At 34.6% G+C, this 20,716-nt stretch overlaps 1 long non-coding RNA gene across 1 annotated transcript in view; it reads right to left on the reverse strand.

Annotated features, from left to right (window-relative positions):
- The window catches only part of LOC141448634 (uncharacterized), a 55,328-nt gene extending 40,361 nt beyond the window's left edge, over positions 1-14,967 (reverse strand). The window contains exon 1 of the long non-coding RNA XR_012455186.1: positions 14,915-14,967. This is a non-coding gene — a long non-coding RNA (uncharacterized lncRNA). The remainder of the gene's footprint in view (positions 1-14,914) is intronic.
- Positions 14,968-20,716: the final 5,749 nt, after the last annotated feature.

Consider the following 20,716-nt stretch of genomic DNA (forward strand, 5'->3'; position numbering starts at 1 on the left):
GATGATCTTATAGAACATCAAGATATTGTAAGATAAATTAGATCCAGAAGAATTAGCTGGTTAAGATATCCAGAAAGGTTGCCAGACATAAGAATGGCCCAAAAAGAAGCTTTCCATGAGACCTTCCCTGGAAAAAGAAAATGAGGACCCGCTCATAAAAGCTGGATCCCTGACCTGGATGGAGGACCTGGTGAAAATGGGAGCAGCAAACTGGAGAAGAATGACTTTAGACAGAGATGGCTGGAAATTAGTTGTTAGGGAGGCCAAAGTTCACCAAGGTCTGCAGATAAGTAAGTGACAAACTATCTCTTAAACTGGAGCCATGTTTTCTGGCACCTCTTTTGACTAGAGCTCTAAAAAAATATATACTTATACTATACAGGGTGTTCATTTTAAGACGGCTCAAATGCATTTCATGCTTAAACGGTTGATCTGAGCAAAAAAATGATAGAGGAAAAATTTGTTGCACCTCACATCTAGTTTCAGAATGTGTGACTTGATTTTAGATTACTGCCCGCATATGCGGCTGACGCGCGACCAAAAGTGAGGGTTCGCAAGCCAGGTTAACCAGAAGGTTATCAACTACTCTCTGTATCTGAAGAGCCACCTTTGAAGACACAATACATGCTTCACAAGTTGAGTAAAGTGCATTATTTGATAAATTAAGGAATAAGTTTGATCCTTTACATGAAAGATGTTGATCACTTAAATATGTGGCAGGAGGTTTCCACTTTTTTTGGTAATTAAACGCAACTCTCCCAAAATTACCAAATAATTATTAAACCTTCTTGTTTGTAACAGATGTAAAATTAATTTTTAGCCATTTTTTGTATGCTTGAGAACATCTAAAGCTCTTAACATCTAAGAAAAAACACTCAGAAAACGACTTATTTCCCGATATTAAGAAAAATACTAGCTTTACTGCCTTGGCAATATTTTTAGTAGAAAGGGGATGAAAAAAAATACATAAAAATGACCTATCGCGTGCTCTTCTTTCTCTTTGATAACAAGTTAAAAAAATTGAAATATGATTACTAAATACCAGATTTTGAAATGGCCTAGCACCTTTAATTTTGAAGATATCGAATTGCGGTTTTCGGTTACTTTCATAACTTTTTATATTCTTTAAAACGGTGTATATGAAAATGGGGGGTCAACCGCAAACCCTCAGTTTTGGTCGCGCATCAGCTGCGTATGCGGGCAGGAATTTAAAATAAAGTCCCATATTCTGAAACTAGAGGTGACGGGCAACAAATTTTTCCTCTACCATTTTTTGCTCAGATTAACCGTTTAAGCATGAAATGCATTTGAGCCGTCTTAAAATGAACTTCCTGTACAAGTAAATTTTTTTTATTATTATTATTTTTCTTTTTTCCAATTGTTACGTCCAGCTCATTTATTGCCATGGTCCACTTTGCCCCAGGAAGGCTGGAATTGATTTAGTTTGTACCCTCTTCTTCCTTATAACGTCTCCTTCTTCATTCTTTCTTTGATCCTAAACGAATGGCAGAATTAAATTAAATTATCTAAAACTTTCTTTTGACAAAATTTTTACTTATAATTTCTTTGACTTTTTTTCTCCACCTTCGCCTCCCTCAAGCTATATATATATATATATATATATATATGAAAATACAACCAATTCTCAACGCCTTTTGCCAGCTATAACTGGTAAAGAAAGACTCAGGTGGAATGCTTTTAGAACAAATTATGTTGAAGACAAAAGAGGAACAGTCTTTGTCTTTTTCTTTTTAATTAGCACACAGGTTCTATTTTATTACGTCTTTTAGATTTATTAATTAATTTTTAATAATTATAATAAAAGTGTTAAAGAACTGGATTGATTTTTCTGATCTAAGGGCGTTGGGCAATTCATTCTCCGAGTGAAGTTAATTTATGCTATCAGAAATTTTCTTGATGTCATTAAAATGTCTTCACCTTCTTTCTGTTGATCTTAGGTCATACGACATAGGCTATCCCAACATCATCTGCTTTATTGACCTTCAATTGGTCGTAAAAGAACTTTTCAAAGTATACGATACTGATTAGTAAGAAATAGGCAAACTCAGAAGTGAGCAGGCTCTTGTGAATCACAGTAAAGATGAGCAGTCTACGTTGGTTGGGGCATGGATGTCAACCGGGGGGCAAAAAAGGCTTTACGAAGGGCATCCAGGAGGGAAAAGCCTCGCTTAAAATGGGCTCCAGGATGTGGAGAAAGATTTAAGGAGGATTTCGGAAGTAAGGCAATGGAGAAGAATTATGAATGATAGCCTGGCAGCAAATTCTTCTGGCGAAGGTTCTTCAAGGTCTGTAGAGCTAATGGAAGAAGAAGAAGAAGATGCTCAAACAACATTAGATCCAAAACAAATTTTTTGATAAGAAAAAGTCATGCGTGTTTATGACAGATTTCTCATTTCATGTAAAGTATTTTCTTACTCTATGATGTAGTCAATACTCAAGTACTAGATGAATTTTTTATTGCTACAACTAATATTAAAATAGCCTACTCTATTAACTATTCCAACACTCATCCCTGTGTTTTTGGTTACTATTCATTTTTAAGGCCAATAACAATTTAAAATATTAATTTCTTCATTAAATATTAAATCAGACCCAAAGAGTTGAGTTAAACTCCATTTAATAAATTATTTATATTTAGTAGTATAAAATTTATTGTTTTATTTATAAAAATAAATGTTTTGTAACAAACGAGTGGAAATTATTAAATTAGGTCCGGAGCCAAAAATCGCTTACAAAATTTTCTGGAAGGTTCTTATACTTATGTAAGTTGCCTTGAATGCAGCTTCATTATAATAAAAAGGCTTTTAATGGAATCGTTAACTATTGGAACTTTTCTTTAAAATCAATGTTCAAGAAAAGATTTACAAAAAAAAAAAAAGAAAAAAAGGACAACAGGACTTAAACTAGATATCCTTTTGTAAGAATGTTTAAAAGGAACCGTTCTGGAATTCACACTTCCGGTATAATAACCCTTTATAATATCATATATATTGTATAAGTGACAGAGCCAAAAATTCCATAAAAATAGCTTTTTAGAGTGAAAACTAACCAACAAGTCCTAACTAAAAGTCCTTACTAACAACTCCTTTCTAATAAGTCCTAACTAAAAGTCCTTACTAACAACTCCTTACTAATAAGTCCTTACTAACAAGTCCTTACTAATAAGTCCTAACTAATAAGTCCTAACTAAAAGTCCTTACTAACAAGTCCTAACTAAAAGTCCTTACTAACAACTCCTTATTAATAAGTCCTAACTAGAAGTCCTTACTAACAAGTCCTAACTAAAAGTCCTTACTAACAACTCCTTACTAATGAGTCCTAACTAAAAGTCGTTACTAATAAGTCCTAACTAAAAGTCGTTACTAACAACTCCTTACTAACAACTCCTTACTAATAAGTCCTTACTAACAAGTCCTTACTAATAAGTCCTAACTAAAAGTCCTTACTAACAACTCCTTACTAATAAGTCCTAACTAAAAGTCGTTACTAACAACTCCTTACTAACAACTCCTTACTAATAAGTCCTTACTAACAAGTCCTTACTAATAAGTCCTAACTAAAAGTCCTTACTAACAACTCCTTACTAACAAGTCCTAACTAAAAGTCCTTACTAACAACTCCTTACTAATAAGTCCTAACTAAAAGTCGTTACTAACAACTCCTTACCAACAACTCCTTACTAATAAGTCCTAACTAAAAGTCCTTACTAACAAGTCCTAACTAAAAGTCCTTACTAACAACTCCTTACTAATAAGTCCTAACTAAAAGTCGTTACTAACAACTCCTTACTAACAACTCCTTACTAATAAGTCCTTACTAACAAGTCCTTACTAATAAGTCCTTAAACGAACTTTTTTGGAAAATCTATTTTAGACAAGTGCCTGCTTATGATTTAAATTTTGTAAACAGACTCGACCAAGGTAATCCTTCTCAACTTTATGTGCTGCTTTCCCAATAAGTTTTTTAATACTTAATTTTTAAGAACAAAACTAATAGGAAGAAATTATTTACTTAAATTGTTCAGTACTCCGCTCCTCCCCCACAGAACGAGCATAAATTATTAAGGGAAATATATTTATAAATTCCTTTTTCACTTTTTTTTTCATTCTTTAAATTGAGTGGGCAGTGGCTGTCATAAAATTAATGCACGCTATTAGTAAATGACAGCTCGATTATCCAAATTTGGTTTTGCTGGCCATAACAAATAACCCTTGAAAATTATAGAGGAAACAAGTTGATTTGTGGAAACAACAAAACAAAAACAGAATCATATCTTCGCCGCTAACGTGAATAATTTAAAAAAAAGAAATCTAAATGTACCGTATAAACTTACAATATTACAGAGAGGAGAAAGATTTCTGTACAATACTCTAAAGATTACTAAACTGAAAATAAAAGCATTAATAGTAAAATATATAGTATTGTAAGTTAATCTGATTAAATATTCTATTGAAACAGACAGAAATCTAACGTCTAGATAACAGACCATTAGCTTTAACCAAAACGAAAAAAACGGGTATAAAATTACGAATAGAATTTGCCTAGCGGTGCATCGTGGTCTAACAATCTTGCCAACATATTGGCACTGCCGACTTATCTACCAGATTCTGATTTTTTTTATTTTTATTTCTTTATACTACCTTCTTCTTCTCTAACCTTTGAAAAAAAAGTTTAACATAATAATAGAAAAAAAAATTATTGACTATATTCGTTTGTTTATAAATTAGTCAATTAATGTAAATTATATAGTCATTTGTAAATGTGTTCTCCGTTAAACTTACGAGGGTCGTTTGAAACGTCCGTGCAAAGTCAAAGAGATAGCACTACTGGCGCGTATCGAGGTTATGTTTAGTTAGTAGCATCTCTTGGAAGAACACACACCAAGTTACAGCCAGATCGGTCTATTTCTTTGTGTTTGGCATTCGTTTGAATCGAGGAAGTCGAGTGATTTTCAAAAAATGGACGAAAAAGAATTACGTGTGTTGATTAAACACTACTTTATGAAAGGCAAAACGCCTCAGGAGACTAAAGAGAAGCTTGATAAACATTATGGTGACTCTGCACCTTCGATTAGAACAGTTTATAAGTGGTTTTAAAATTTTCGGAGTGGCCATATGGGCTACAAGTGACGCTGAACGTTCTGGACGCCCTGTTAAGGTTACTACTCCAGAAATCATTGATAAAATCCATGATATGGTGATGGATGACAGAAGAGTGAAGGTGCGTGAGATTAAGCTAGTGCTGTGGGCATCTCGAATGAACGGGTACATAATATTTTGCATCAACATTTGGACATGACAAAGCTATCCGCAAGATGGGTGTCGCGATTGCTCACGCTTGACCAAAAACGAAATCGTGTGAAGTGTTGCAAGGACGGTTTGCAACTGTTCCAGAAGAATCCGCAGAACTTTAAGAGTCGTTTCGTCACTGTGCATGAAACATGGATACATCACTACACTCCTGAGACCAAAGAACAATCTAAACAATGGGTTACCAAGGGGGAATCTGCACCAAAAAAGGCGAAGACCGTTCCTTCGGCCGGAAAGATTATGGCGACTGTCTTTTGGGATTCGCAAGGAATAATCCTCATCGACTATCTGGAAAAGGGTAAAACTATTATATTATTCATATTATTCATCGTTATTGGACCGTTTGAAAACCGAGCTGCAAGAAAAACGCCCACGATTGGCCCACAAAAAAGTCCTTTTCCATCACGACAACGCACCAGCTCACACCTCAGCAGTTGTGGTCGCAAAATTAATGGAAATAAGGTTACAACTCGTTTCACATCCCCCCTATTCTCCAGACTTGGCTCCCTCGGACTACTATTTGTTCTCCAATATGAAGAAATGGCTGGCGGGAAAAAGATTTTATTCAAACGAGCAGGTGATTGCAGAAACGAATGGTTATTTTTCAGACTTGGACAAATCCTATTATTCGGAAGGGATCAACAAACTAGAGCAGCGTTGGACGAAGTGTATAAGCCTAAAAGGAGACTATGTTGAAAAATAAAAAAGGTTTACCCCAAAAAATTAAGTAGTTTTTATTTTTGCACGGACTTTTCAAACGACCCTCGTATTTACATACTACTTTATCTATTTTTTTTTTACAAAATAATTTTTACCACTCAAAATATCAAACTTATGGACACTGATGTAGCGTTTCGGAGAAAAGTGTAACTAACATTCGAATAACAAGGGATCGATCTCGAATTCCTTAACATTAAAGAATATTTTTAGAATTCAATCTGCATTTTGATAAAGAAAAGGCTTCTTTAATAAATTCTTTCAGTGAATTGACTTTTGATGGCACTTACTGTCGGATGTACTCGTGCATTTGTAGGATACTGTAAGTGCTAACTTTTTAAACGATATTGAGTTTAGTTAGGTGTAGAAGTCACAAAGTACTCGTCTGCTATCTGAATACGGTCTGCCATCTTTGAGAATTTTTTTTTTTTTTTAAAAAAAACGCATTGTGAGACAGTGGTGCACTTAGCGGTGGATATCCGTAACTGATGCCTTCCCGTTCTTGCTAGGGCTTCCCTGAAGAGTTTGAGTAGTTACTAACGCTTATAGGAGAATAGACCGTACCTAGGATTCCAGGTAGCTTCTATCTATTTAATTTTGGAGAATCTCCCTCGAAATGGAGCAGAATGGTGAGAAGTTGGCGTCATCTGGGACTATCAATTGCCATCTCATTTCAGAACTTCTTTGAAGAAACTGTTAGGGGTGCTGCAGACTGAGTTGCCCATTGGGGGGGATACAATAGCTCGATTGGTTTACAAAAAGAGGAAACATGGCAAGGCGAACATATCTAAAATGGACTAAAGGTAACAACACTCCTTCTTGGTCTTCTAGGGCTCTAAAACTTTGTCAGCCCTACCTTGCTAACAACGAATAACCTTATTTTTTGGCCCTTTGCAGATTCCTTTTGCTTGCTCGTAAAACATGATCTATCAGAAGAAGAGAATGCTAGTTAGATACAGAGCATCACCAACGTCATGCAACACCACCTCATATTTAGAGACAAACTGAAGTGAACAGTGACGAGTAAGTTGAAAAAAAAATCAATTTAAAAGAAGAAGAAAACCAAAATTAACTTATCATTGTGTCAAAAAACAAATTCAGCTATCCAGTTTTAGAAAATAACAAAATTAATAAAGTTGTAAACACGTTTTTTAAATAAAAAACATTAATATATATTTTTTTTCGAAAACTTGTGTTAACAAAACTTTTGAGATTATCATCAAATTTGTGAGCTAATAATTTCTCCCACTCACTCTCTCTAATTATGATGATGATTCATAACTAGATACAATTTTTTTTAAAGAAAATAATGTAATTAAGAATAACAAATAGGTAATAAATATGTATTATTAAAATGAATTGTATGGCTAAAGTGGTGGCTATTTAGTAACGATAACAGCGGAGTAAAAGAAACACTGAGCCTTGTTAAAGTAACATTTAGATAGAGCACGGACTTATAAAATACATTTTTATAACCATACTTCTTGATATTATACATAAGTTTATTGCAAAACATTTATTATACTCTAAAAAAAAACTTCTTATCATCCAGCAAAACATTCTTATACTACTAAACCAGAAAATAAAAAAATTCATCGGCTATTGTTAACGATTATATTATTGTTTTTATTTCTTCATCTCCTACTTATGTAACTTTTTCTTTTTTCTCGTTGTGTGTGTAATTTTTTTTTTAACTTAACTGTTTTAAAATGTAACAAATCTACTTTGATACAAATATTGCTGTTTTAACAGAAGTAGGCGAATAATCTCCTTTATTATTCAAGTTCATATCTTTTGTTTCTATTATTTATAAAGTTTTATAACAATAATTCTTCGTAGAGTATTTTAATAATACGTACTTCTGAGGTTATTTATTGTCGCAATGGATTACTGGTGTAGGATTTATGTTTATGCAAGCTCAAAACTCGCATAAGTAGAAAAATAGTAGACTAAATTTTGTGGCTATATTTGTACATGGTGAACTCAGTTTGGCTATCTTACGCGCTTCGCTAATCAATGTAAACAAAAAATGCCTTTGAAGGCTTTCAGAGAGTGATATTGTGTATGGTAAGAACTCTTAGGAAGTTCATAAAGTAAGATCGTTGGACTCTCTATAATCGTGAAATCTGAAATCCTTGCTGATTTAGCAAATCTTCTGAAATCGTAGCTAGAAGTGTGGTTCTAATTATGATAGCAAAGATCGCTTCAAATTAAAATGAAAGCCTTATTTTTGGTGGATTCCCAGATAATAGAGGAAGTGCTGGTAATGTGGAACCCTGCTGGTATTTAGATTAAATTGTTTTAGACGGGCGGCTCCAACAGAAAGGGGAAGGAACACAGGCAATCCAAATGCCCATTGTTCCCCGCCCACCCCTCATCTCATGAGAGATACCGGGGCTTTAGAAACAAATCCGGCTAAAGGTTGCCAGATGTTAATATAATAAAGTAGCAAAAGAATTAGAACACTAAGGAGCATGGCGACTCAATCGCCCAGTGCACTGAATAAACCTAGAAAGTTCGTTAAGACTACTACCAGACGCTACGATTTCCGGTAGGGAAACATTTACCCTCCAGAAAACGAAGAATCTAGTTTTAGAATAAACGGGACGCACCTCTCCAAAGTGCCGCACAGTTTCATTGGACTCACCACAGCCAGCACAATTTGGCGACTGGATAAGGCCGCATTTGAAAAGATGGTACGCTAAATTCGCATGTCCACTCAACACCTGAATCAACTGGCGGATCCGAGACCTGCTAAAACCAACTATAGCCGTTGTTGACAGGCGAAGAATTTCTTTAGCCTGGCGGCAGTCAGCTCGGCATCTCCACCGTTTCCGATGTTCCTATCCTGCAGCAAGTGATCTTGTATTAAACAGTATTCGGCTCAAACTGTAGCTAGATAACGGTAGTGTGCAAAGCAGGTGGTTGGTTTAGTTACTACTTTATGTTCATTTTGAAATTTTCAATTATGTTTTTATCGATTCTTGAAAACTTTAAGAAGGCAAGTTCAAAGTGTTATTTTTGTTTTGTTATCAAAAAGTGGTAGTTATCCGCACTATATATTGCTTCAAAAGGATGTATTGCAGCGATTTTCATTTGTGAATCAGTTCTTATGTCTCCCAATTTTGTTTGGTGACATATCAAATCCAAGATGGCGATGCTTGCAATATTGAACCCCCAGGGTAATATGGAACCCTGTTCTACACTCACAGTAGAAAAATTTCATGGTCCCATATTGCAAACATTACTAGCAAATCATTTATATTTCTGGGGTAAAAAGGAGAAGAATCTAAAATGGGGCTAAAAAAAAAAAGCTGCAAAAATATTCATTGTACCTAAACCCACTCTACGGCTACTAGCAATAAAGATACTAAGGTGTTCCATATTACCTCCGCACCTCAAGTCAGAGGCACCACTTTCTACTTTTTCCCATAAAATTGAAGGTTGCACATCTGGTGGTTGGAGGAGAGTAAATTTGAAGACAATAGTGCAAGACTAATGCATAAAGCTAATAATTACCAGAGAAAGCAATGCAATTTTTTGGAATGTCTAGCTTAGGTAAGTCAAAAACAAAGAAGGCTTCCATATTATCACCACTTCATCTAATATTTGTTTATTACTGTGTTTCTTTTTTTCTTCGTTACAATTTGGATAAATCTTGGAGTAGTCTTTTGATCATTCAGTTATATAAGTTAAGTTTATGTCGCTTGAGTTGCCTATGAGGCTGATTATTCCTCTTAAGGCGTTTGTTTGAGGTAAAGTTTAAGATATCTTAGTTTATTCTTCATTAGCGATACCAGGGTTCCGGGATACGAAGATAATAAAATAATTATATTAATGAAGCGCCGCTCTGGAAAAAGCTCCGAGCGCCAGTGACTTCAGATGTTGCCGATTCTTAAATAAAAATAAAATAAATAATAATAGTTATGAAAAAGCCAAAAATTGATAAAACTGTTCTCTTTTTTTCTAACCAACCGAAATAAAAATTATCAGGTGATGATTTAGTAAAACATACGGGAATATTTTATGATTTCCGTTTGGTGAAATGAAGGAACTTATTGTCTGATCTATCTTCATATCTTTCTCTTTGTTCTTTTTTTTTATTACTTTGGATTTTTTTTTCTATAATGCTAGAATCATTTATATTCATGGAGATATTATATTTTTACATTTTACTACTATCAGCAGAAAGTATAACAGTGAAATGGCACAAGTATTTATACCAATTAGTATATAATAAAAAACTGAATAAAATAAAGCTGGCGATACATCCTCTTATTTTTATATTAAAAAAAAATTGAACAAATAAAATAGTTTGTAGATAAAAAATAGCCGGGAAGAGAAAGTTGATGAACTCTCAGATCTAGGTCTATTTCTTTTTTATGAGGTACTTAAGAAATTCTGTAAGTTAGACTTCCTCGCTGGGGTTTTTAGGCAATATTCTTGTCATAATTTTTGCCTCGTGTGAAAATTTCAGAAGTTTTTCTCTCTAAACTATTTTTTATTTATTCTTTAATTAAGTAAGACGCGCGACATCTTAGAGATCTGCGCTAGGAAATCTGTTTTAATTCATTGTCGACCTCGTATCCTATTTACAAACAACTCTGGACTGGAGGCTGCACAAAGTCTTTGTAAAAGAATATAAGTTTGATTCTGGATTCCCATATGGAGATTAGAATCCGGTTGCCAGCCATATTATTTCCTCTTTCTTTTAGACAGCAATGCGCTGAATAAAAGCAATGACTTCAATATGGATCCGTCTTAAACAAAAACGAACAAACAAATAATTCATGCCTGGACTCAAACCGGAATTTCAGACTTCCAAATCCTTAAATTTATTAAATTTACCATAATTACTCGACATTTACTTAAATTTAGCAGACAAACTTGAATAGTCTGTATATCCAGCGATTCTTCAAATATGTTAGCAGGACTGCCATAAATCACACCAGGTAGAAAACCCTAACAAACCCAGGAACTAGGACATCAAATTTCTATTTCATTCTAGAAAACTAGCAAAAAGCATCAATAAATTCATATAAACACAAAGTATGATCTAAAAACATTTTTTCCGTTAATCGGATCTTGATATGATTTATTTCCGGGTACAAATCGCTAACGAAAATTTGACCCGATAGAAAAACTAAGATAAATAAATATTATTGCAATTAGCATAACTAGAACTTCAAGAAAAATGTAATTAATGGGCAACTGGAAGAGAAATCGATGAAATAATCTGGCGATCTTAAAACCAGTATTATGTATCTAGATTTGGCGATAAGTCAATTTAATTATTATTATTTATACAAATTATTTGGAATCTCATTTGATTCATTCCCTAAAGTACCAGAACCCTTAGGGTTTCGTCTCTAGTTCAATACTTAAGGCAATTACATGTAAATATTAGAGTAGGAGTAGGTAGAGTGAAATTCAATTAAATTTACCCACTATTGTGACAAATGAAATACACTATTTAATTAAAACTGCCAGGAAGGACAGTTTTACAAAGGTTGATACTTAATTTTTTTGTAAGCTTTGTAAAACTTTGTAAGTTTTTTTGTTAAGGAAATTATTATTTATCAAAATAACTCGACATTTATTTGTTTGTATATTTATTTTCCAACTGTAATAGATACAACAAGCAAAAGAGATGAGGGTGAGGAAATGGCGCAAATACACGTGCACGTGTATACGAGGGTCGTTTGAAAAGTCCGTGCAAAGTCAGAGAGATAGCACTACTGGCGCGTATCGAGGTTATATTTAGTTAGTAGCATCTCTTGGAAGAACACACACCAAGTTTCAGCCAGATCGGTCTATTTCTTTGGTTTGGCATTCGTTTGAATCGAGGAAGTCGAGTGATTTTCAAAAAATGGACGAAAAAGAATTTCGTGTGTTGATTAAACACTACTTTATGAAAGGCAAAATGCCTAAGGAGACTAAAGAGAAGCTTGATAAACATTATGGTGACTCTGCACCTTCGATTAGAACAGTTTATAAGTGGTTTCAAAATTTTCGGAGTGGCCATATGGGCACAAGTGACGCTGAACGTTCTGGACGCCCTGTTGAGGTTACTACTCCAGAAATCATTGATAAAATCCATGATATGGTGATGGATGACAGAAGAGTGAAGGTGCGTGAGATTGCTAGTGCTGTGGGCATCTCGAATGAACGGGTACATAATATTTTGCATCAACATTTGGACATGACAAAGCTATCCGCAAGATGGGTGCCGCGATTGCTCACGCTTGACCAAAAACGAAATCGTGTGAAGTGTTGCAAGGACGGTTTGCAGCTGTTCCAGAAGAATCCGCAGGACTTTAAGCGCCGTTTCGTCACTGTGGATGAAACATGGATACATCACTACACTCCTGAGACCAAAGAACAATCTAAACAATGGGTTACCAAAGGGGAATCTGCGCCTAAAAAGGCGAAGACCGTTCCTTCGGCCGGAAAGATTATGGCGACTGTCTTTTGGGATTCGCAAGGAATAATCCTCATCGACTATCTGGAAAAGGGTAAAACTATTACAGGTGCATATTATTCATCGTTATTGGACCGTTTGAAAACCGAGCTGCAAGAAAAACGCCCACGATTGGCCCACAAAAAATTCCTTTTCCATCACGACAACGCACCAGCTCACACCTCAGCAGTTGTTGTCGCAAAATTAATGGAAATAGGGTTCCAACTCGTTTCACATCCCCCCTATTCTCCAGACTTGGCTCTCTCGGACTACTATTTGTTCTCCAATATGAAGAAATGGCTGGCGGGAAATAGATTTTATTCAAACGAGGAGGTGATTGCAGAAACGAATGGCTATTTTTCATACTTGGACAAATCCTATTAGTCGGAAGGGATTAACGAACTAGAGCAGCGTTGGACGAAGTGTATAAGCCTAAAAGGAGACTATGTTGACAAATAAAAAAGGATTACCCCAAAAAATTAAGTAGTTTTTATTTTTGCACGGACTTTTCAAACGACCCTCGTATATGCACTTACATACACGTGCGCGCACATGCATGTGCGCCAAGAGGCGTGAGTGGAGTGAACGACGACCATCCAGTGATGGAAGCCGTTAGTTCGCCAGATTGGCAAGCTTACACAGCAACCATCCTAGTAGGTCGGCGTTATATGTTGAGATGATCGCGTGGCCACCGCTGCTTTAGTCTGCGCTGTGGATTTGAAGGAAGTGTTGTTGTAGACATGTTGCGGATCAGAGGGTTGTAATGACTGTGGAGTTTTGTGTAGCGAGATTGCGCTATTTCAGAAACGAGAGGAATATTTAGATCAGAGTGTATAGTATAGATTGGAGACGTAGAAGGGAGCGTTAACTATTGTTCTTAGAATTTTTGATTGCAAGGTTTGAAGTCTGTTGATGCTCGATTTTTTGGCGCTTCCGTAGAGCTGTATTCCTTACGTCCATATTGGGGCAAGTAGAACGGTATATAGTGCTCGTTTGTTCGTCAGGGTCAGTTTTGAACGTTTGTCGAGTAGCCTTTTCAACATTTTGAACCTGAGATTGAGGTCAATTCCTTTGAGTCTCGAGTGGAGGTTCCAAGTTAGTCGTTTGTCAAGATGTAGTCCGAGATATCGTACTTGGTTAGTAATTGGTACAGAAGAATTGTGGAAGGAGAGAGGAGGGAGAGTTTTCTAGTTTAAGTTGTACTCGCCATTTAATAAATTTATTTCAATTTTAAATTTAAATAAAGATTATCGCACCTAATTTGAGATAATTTTAATTTTCTTTTTTTATGGCGAATAAAAACCCAATTTAGGATATTCTCCGATTACCAGTATCACAATGACCGTGTAAAAGGGACATGTTCAAACTTGAATGTTAATATAATATGGGATTATATTATTAATATCATTTTATTAATAAGCGCCTGAATTGGGAAGTGTAGGATGCCTTATCCGACTCACGAAATTGTTTTTTCATGCATATTGCTAGATAATTAGATGTTACAAATTAAACTTATTCTGTTACTAAAAGTAATTACACCTTTTTATTTTTATTTTATACGTGTAAATATATTTATTACATTATTGTGACGTATTTAGTCATGAAACATTGTCATCAGTCTTAATTATATTCTCTGCTGCCAGGTGGCTCTCTCTTTTACCAAGTTATCTGAAAGTCTTGAATAGAGATATCAACAAATATTATAGCATTCTCTTATGCCTAACGAGAAATGCTAACTAGATTATCGTAATCCAGAGGAGGTATTATAATCCTCTGAAATTTTCGAAATCAAAAAGTTCGCCAAAAATATTTGTTTCGATCTTTTTCTGAGTATGCGAAAAAAAGTTTACTGTTTTAATAGTTTCGATTCTTTCTTAAAAATATAATAATTTAAATTTGTAACTACTTTCATCAATAAAAATTAGTTCCAAAACCAAATAAATAAGTTATTATTCCACTCGCTTAACCTCTACCCAAATAGAAAGGCGAACAGTTTAGTGTGTCTTTATAATCAATCTCTCGGTTATAATCTGTTTTGGCCGATCTATACTCACTCTGAGTTTAGTCCTGCTATTATTGAGGCTAGCCACAATGTTAGTTTGATGTTAGTACACAATATACTATATGTAAAACTTTTAGTTGAACAAACGTCAAATCAATAAATATATTTTCTACAAATAATTGTAAGTAAAAAATAGCGTCCATAATGGAACTAGTTAATTAATAAGAGAATAATACGACGTTGTAAATGTTCGGTTCGGTGGCTTTGGTGGCTACTACCTCCACCCGCACATGTCAACAACAACAACAACAACTGTCACTATAGTGTGTTGTTAGTGCGGTAAACATTGCATAAAGCTTTTACTACAGTGAGCAACATTATATAGTAGGTTTATTCCTTACTCACCGCTCTTTCAAATCTCCTTCCACCTTCAGCGCACTCTTTCTCCATTGCACCCTGCAACCAAACAATATTATATACATATATCTTTTATATACAGTGACTATTGTTATGCAGAACCATTGTTCCTACCATAAAACACTCAAATAACTACCTAGCCACACTATGATGAATAATAGTTCAGTAAAATTTATATCCAACTGCCTAAAAACTTTGGGAAGAATTATTATTAATGGGAATTCTTTCGTCGTTGGTTTCAAAACTCCAGAAATGTTGGTAAAGATTTAAATTTGTATTATAGTTGGTAATAGTACTAGAAATATGAGATAAGGGATTATCTCAGCGTTCTGTGAACTCTTGATCGAGAACTGGATTGGAGTACAGCTGCTTAGAGAAGAAGACTAGAGGCACAAATGATGTCAGATTATTGGTGTACATTGTACAGGGGAAAAAAATCAGAATGTCCTTTTAGAAGTAGAAGTAAAGTGAAGTAATACCTAATTTTTCACTTTATTGTCATACGAGTCGTATATTGTATTTTACTATAAATTCCTCATATTAACCATTTAAGTAAAATCCAAGGTCTAGACACCGGGAATCGAACCCACTAAACCAACAATACATTTTAGCATTGCGGGTCTAGTCTCTTAACCGCCTAACACACTTTACTATAAAGTTCTCATATTAATCATTAAATAAAATCCAAGGTCTAGACACCGGGAATCGAACCCACTAAACCACCAATACATCTTAGCATTGTGGGTCTAGTCTCTTAACCGCCTAACATACTTTACTATAAAGTTCTCATATTAATCATTAAATAAAATCCAAGGTCTAGACACCGGGAATCGAACCCACTAAACAAAAATACATTTTAGCATTGCGGGTCTAGTCTCTTAACCGCCTAACACACTTTACTATAAAGTTCTCATATTAATCATCAAATAAAATCCAAGGTCTAGACACCAGGAATCGAACCCACTAAACTAAAATACATTTTAGCATTGCGGGTCTAGTCTCTTAACCGCCTAACACACTTTACTATAAAGTTCTCATATTATACATTAAATAAAATCCAAGGTCTAGAGACCGGGAATCGAACCCACTAAACAAAAATACATTTTAGCATTGCGGGTCTAGTCTCTTAACCGCCTAACACACTTTACTATAAAGTTCTCATATTAATTATTAAATAAAATCCAAGGTCTAGACACCGGGAATCGAACCCACTAAACCAACAATACATTTTAGCATTGCGGGTCTAGTCTCTTAACCGCCTAACACACTTTACTATAAAGTTCTCATATTAATCATTAAATAAAATCCAAGGTCTAGACACCGGGAATCGAACCCACTAAACCAACAATACATTTTAGCATTGCGGGTCTAGTCTCTTAACCGCCTAACATAATTTACTATAAAGTTCTCATATTAACCATTTAAGTAAAATCCATGGTCTATAGACAGGGGAATCAAACCCACTAAACCAACAATACATCTTATCATTGCGGGTCTAGTCTCTTAACCGCCTAACATACGCTTTACTGTAAATTTCTCATATTAATCAATTAATAAAATCCAAGGCCTAAACACCGGGGAATCAAACCCACTATACCAACAATACATTTTAGCAGTGCGGGTCTAGTCTCTTAACCGCTCGGCTATCGTGTAACAGCTTTAATGTTCCTTTTTACTTCTCTTCTTACTCAGTCACACTTCAATGCTGACTGCAGAGCGATAAAAAGGTTCTTTAGAGCTGCTCCAACTCAAAAAAAAAAAACAAAGATCAAAACACTGCCTTTGGATGCCAAAATCTAACCTCTTATAATGATTACCCTCCCCCCAAAAAAAACTAGCTCCTTAGAAAAGTCTCTCAAGGCATCAATCTTTCTTTAAAGGGGCTGTCTTTAGCAACAAGTGGGCAAATAGTTTGCGGAGTCTGCGAAATTGAACAGCCTCTCCACGTAACTTTCTCCCGTTAACCAGTAAATATACTTGGAGTCGATAACACATTCAGGCCAAATTTCTAACATCAAAAGAAAACATAAAAATGTTACAATTAATATTAATTTTAGTTAATAAAATAACAAGATAAATTCAATATTGAATGTTAATATTATTTTTCAATCAGAATATACTTTTTTAAAAAATATTTAACTTACCCCGAAGTATTCTCAAATTGATTCTATAAACATGGCAGTGCTTGATAAATAGTAAGTAATATTAAAAAGTGGCTTTTACCAGTTTGTCTATTATAAACTTCTTTACAAATTGGTTACTTTACTTAATGATAAGTATTCAATTAAAAAAAGGAAAAGTTTTTACTGAACTTATTAAAAGTTTTCCGGTTATGTAAATATTCAGTTGAATTGAAGTTTTTTAAGAGTAAGTCAGGTTAAGTATTCAAGAAAGCAGGAAACTCTGTATTGCTTTAAAAAGGAAATTAAAGTATTAAATAATTATTAGGCGAGAAAATATTAACAGCCTAAATCAGTTCTACTTAGTGTAATAAGGCTGCCAGCCTGCGAACTTAGCCTTTCTTTATTTAGTATAATTTGTAAAAATAAGAAAAGATTCAGGCAATTTATTGTTAGTGTTAACGACAATTTATGCAGGAAGTTAACATTTCTTTGTCAGAGAAATGAAAGTTTTATAATTACATAAAGTATTCATTAAATGAGATGAAGCATTTCGGGCTTAAGTTTTATTTTTTAGTATTTACACGGTACGCATTTCATGTCATGGATAGCCTGTCAGTTAGGCCCCGTTTACGCGGAAATCTTTGCAAATCGTCCAAATTTATGGAGGTGCTTCTTTTTACAGGCACAGCCTGCAGTATCTGTGCTGTAAAGGTGGTACCACTTTATTACTGTTGCTATGGACATCGATTGGACAATTCGAGTACGTATCTTGGAGTATCATTCTGGTGCATGGAGTCTTTTTTTAGTGCCCTGCCAGCTTCTAAGTAGTGTTCTCTCGTTACAGACAATATTGCACATAAGTGGATAGTGAGAAACCAAGAGCCGAAAACCATGGAACCATTCCACCATTCAGCTAATTCCATCCATGAACATTTGTTTCAACTAATCCATAACCAGCCTTAAGCACTTTAAACACTTAGCTGGGTTATATAGTCGGTCTATAAAATAATTAACAAAATCACTTTAAGAAGTCCAGTAAAGGGCAGACTGCGGTGAACAGCTCTAATTGGGAAATAAAGGTCTCAACGTCCGATAAACCATTCTAGACAACCATAGATATAAGTTGAGATGCAAAGCTGACACAAATAAGCTTGAATGAATTTGTTAGCCAAGCTGTCCTCCTAATGAAGCTCTAATAAGGAATTAAGTTAAACAGAATGTTGAATGTAAACCAAAATGGACATAGACTATGTGATCTTCTCAGTTCGCCATGAATAATGTACAGAACACATAATCATTACCGATGAACATTATTACAGGATGCGAAAAGTAATAATAAACTTATAATGTGACTCTGCTAAGCGTTTAATGTTTAAACTAGCAGCATGAACTTGGCGAAGAAGTTTTGCACAGATATGCAGCATTTAATGCATTATTATATGCAATTTATCATAAATTTATCATTATTACATTGGAAGAACTGTCTAGAATATTGATAACAAACAGTTCTGGATAAATTAATTCGCTTTGCATTACCCCAAAATGAACTTAACTTCTTAGGTGAATCATTGATGATAGACGATATCAACTAAACTTCGATTATTATATTGAAGGCAATGTTTAATGCCCTGATAATTCGATGAATTGTTTTTTCAGAGTAATGGAAAAGTCCAACGGAGTTTTTGTAATAAAAGTAAAGTAAAATACTGCCTATTTTTCAGGCGGGCTTTAAGTCCAAATACCAAATTATGTGTCGTGAACGGAGGCGACTAGTATCAGCATACTTTACTGTAAATTTCTCATGTAAACCATTAAATAAAATAAATAAAAGATCGGGAAACGAACCCAGCACCACAAAAAATATATAATCAGCTATGAAGGCCTCATTTCTAACCGCTCGGCTACCTCGGCGCCTTGATTTTCCTAATATCTTTCGACAGATGTTTTGCATTTAAATTTATGTATTTGTCCCCCATGTATATGCTCAACAGTTAAATTACAATGTCAATTTAACATTATAGCAGCAATGACCAACAGAGAAGTGGCTCTAAGTGAAAGAAAATCGTAGGGCTTTATCAGAAGCTAGTGAAGTATCTCACATAGCAGTTCCGTCTAATTGTGGGTTGTACGGCTAAAAAGCAAGCAAGATTGAGCTGCCTAATCCCAACCAGAATCGGCTGCAAGGATTACCATTGCCGCTAGCAAGGAAAGTTTCCTTTAAATAGGCATTTAAGTGATATTTTAATCGCCATAAGACCAATCCCGACAAAAAAAACTTACTAATATAACAAAATTCATACTTACTGGCAAAAAAAGTAGAGCTAATTGTAACTCCTTTGTTTCATTTATAAACAATATAATTTAAACATTTATTCCAACTTAATGAGTAGTTAAATTGTGCGTCAAGGGCGCTTTACGGTAAAACCCATGATTCAGCAAGTCCCATAATATTATATTTAACAAAGCTTTATGAAAGATTTGTTTAGATTTAATGGCTGCCAGTTCATTTTACTACGGTTAAAATTTAACGAGCTTTTATGAAACTAAAGTTCAATGTAGAGGGTATCATGAAATAACTAACTAAATGAGTGTATACTGCTAGATTATACAAATCTTTGTATACTGTAGTTATACAGTGTAACAATGAAGAGATATTGTTGGATGGTATTGTGCAAAACTGTTGGGGGAAATAACTTTGAACTGCATCCGTGGTAAATATGCAACCTCGACCAAATTATCAAACTCACTAAGTACTTCAGAAGCAGTTGGCTATAAAACTTGCTACTAATTTCTAAAGTCTAGCGATAATGCGACAATTCTTAAGTAAAATAAAAAAGTTTAAACGTTCGCATGGCTTTTTTTTGCTGCAATTATTGATATAAATTAATTGGTATACTTGTGCTGGAAGTTCAGTTACAATTTAGAACTAAGTGATGCAGAGAATAGCATTGCCTCAAATTGTTCTTCAAGTAGAAAGTTACCGTTATAATCTGACGTCACGCTTTCAACTCAGGTACTGTGATCTCAGGATTGGAGTATATATTTTGTCTTCTAGAAACATCCATAGAACTAATATTAACTATCTTTTTTTCCGATGCTCCAAGTTAAAAAGAAAATAGATATTTTAATTGTGTAAATGATGGTTTTTTTATTTTTCATCAGCAATACCTCAAGGTTCTGGAGAAGTGAGTCTGTGCACGTAAGAAGGATAAATCGCAGGGTGTACAAATTTAATATTTCGCTTAGGTGCCAACAAAGGACGCCTCTGTAAAGTTTCTATCCAAATCGGCAATTTGAAAGTACCTCTTTTCGGTGATTTCCCTTATCCTTAAAAACATTATTTGGAAATTCTAATAACTATGGTCCACTTAAAGACGTTTTGAAACACATAAAGGTGTATGGGAACATATCGGAATATAACAAAGCAATCACTACTTTCAGCGTTGTGCGAGATATTTGAGGCGAAATGTTATTCCAAATTCGCTGGTTTGAGAGCATTTGGTCCGTTCAGTCTTGCAATATGCCAGTGAAATCTGGCCACTGAAATATCTGGATGACATAGAAACGGTACAAACTTAAAAACTTTTTACTTTTTATATCCATAAAGTTATGGCCACATTGTACACCCGGTTATTTGGGTAAGACTGGAAACGGGGCAAAGAAATCT

This window comes from Rhodnius prolixus, unplaced genomic scaffold (genome assembly GCF_049639745.1).
Source record: "Rhodnius prolixus isolate KJV_2025 unplaced genomic scaffold, Rpr scaffold_2, whole genome shotgun sequence".
NCBI classification, from domain to species: domain Eukaryota; kingdom Metazoa; phylum Arthropoda; class Insecta; order Hemiptera; family Reduviidae; genus Rhodnius; species Rhodnius prolixus.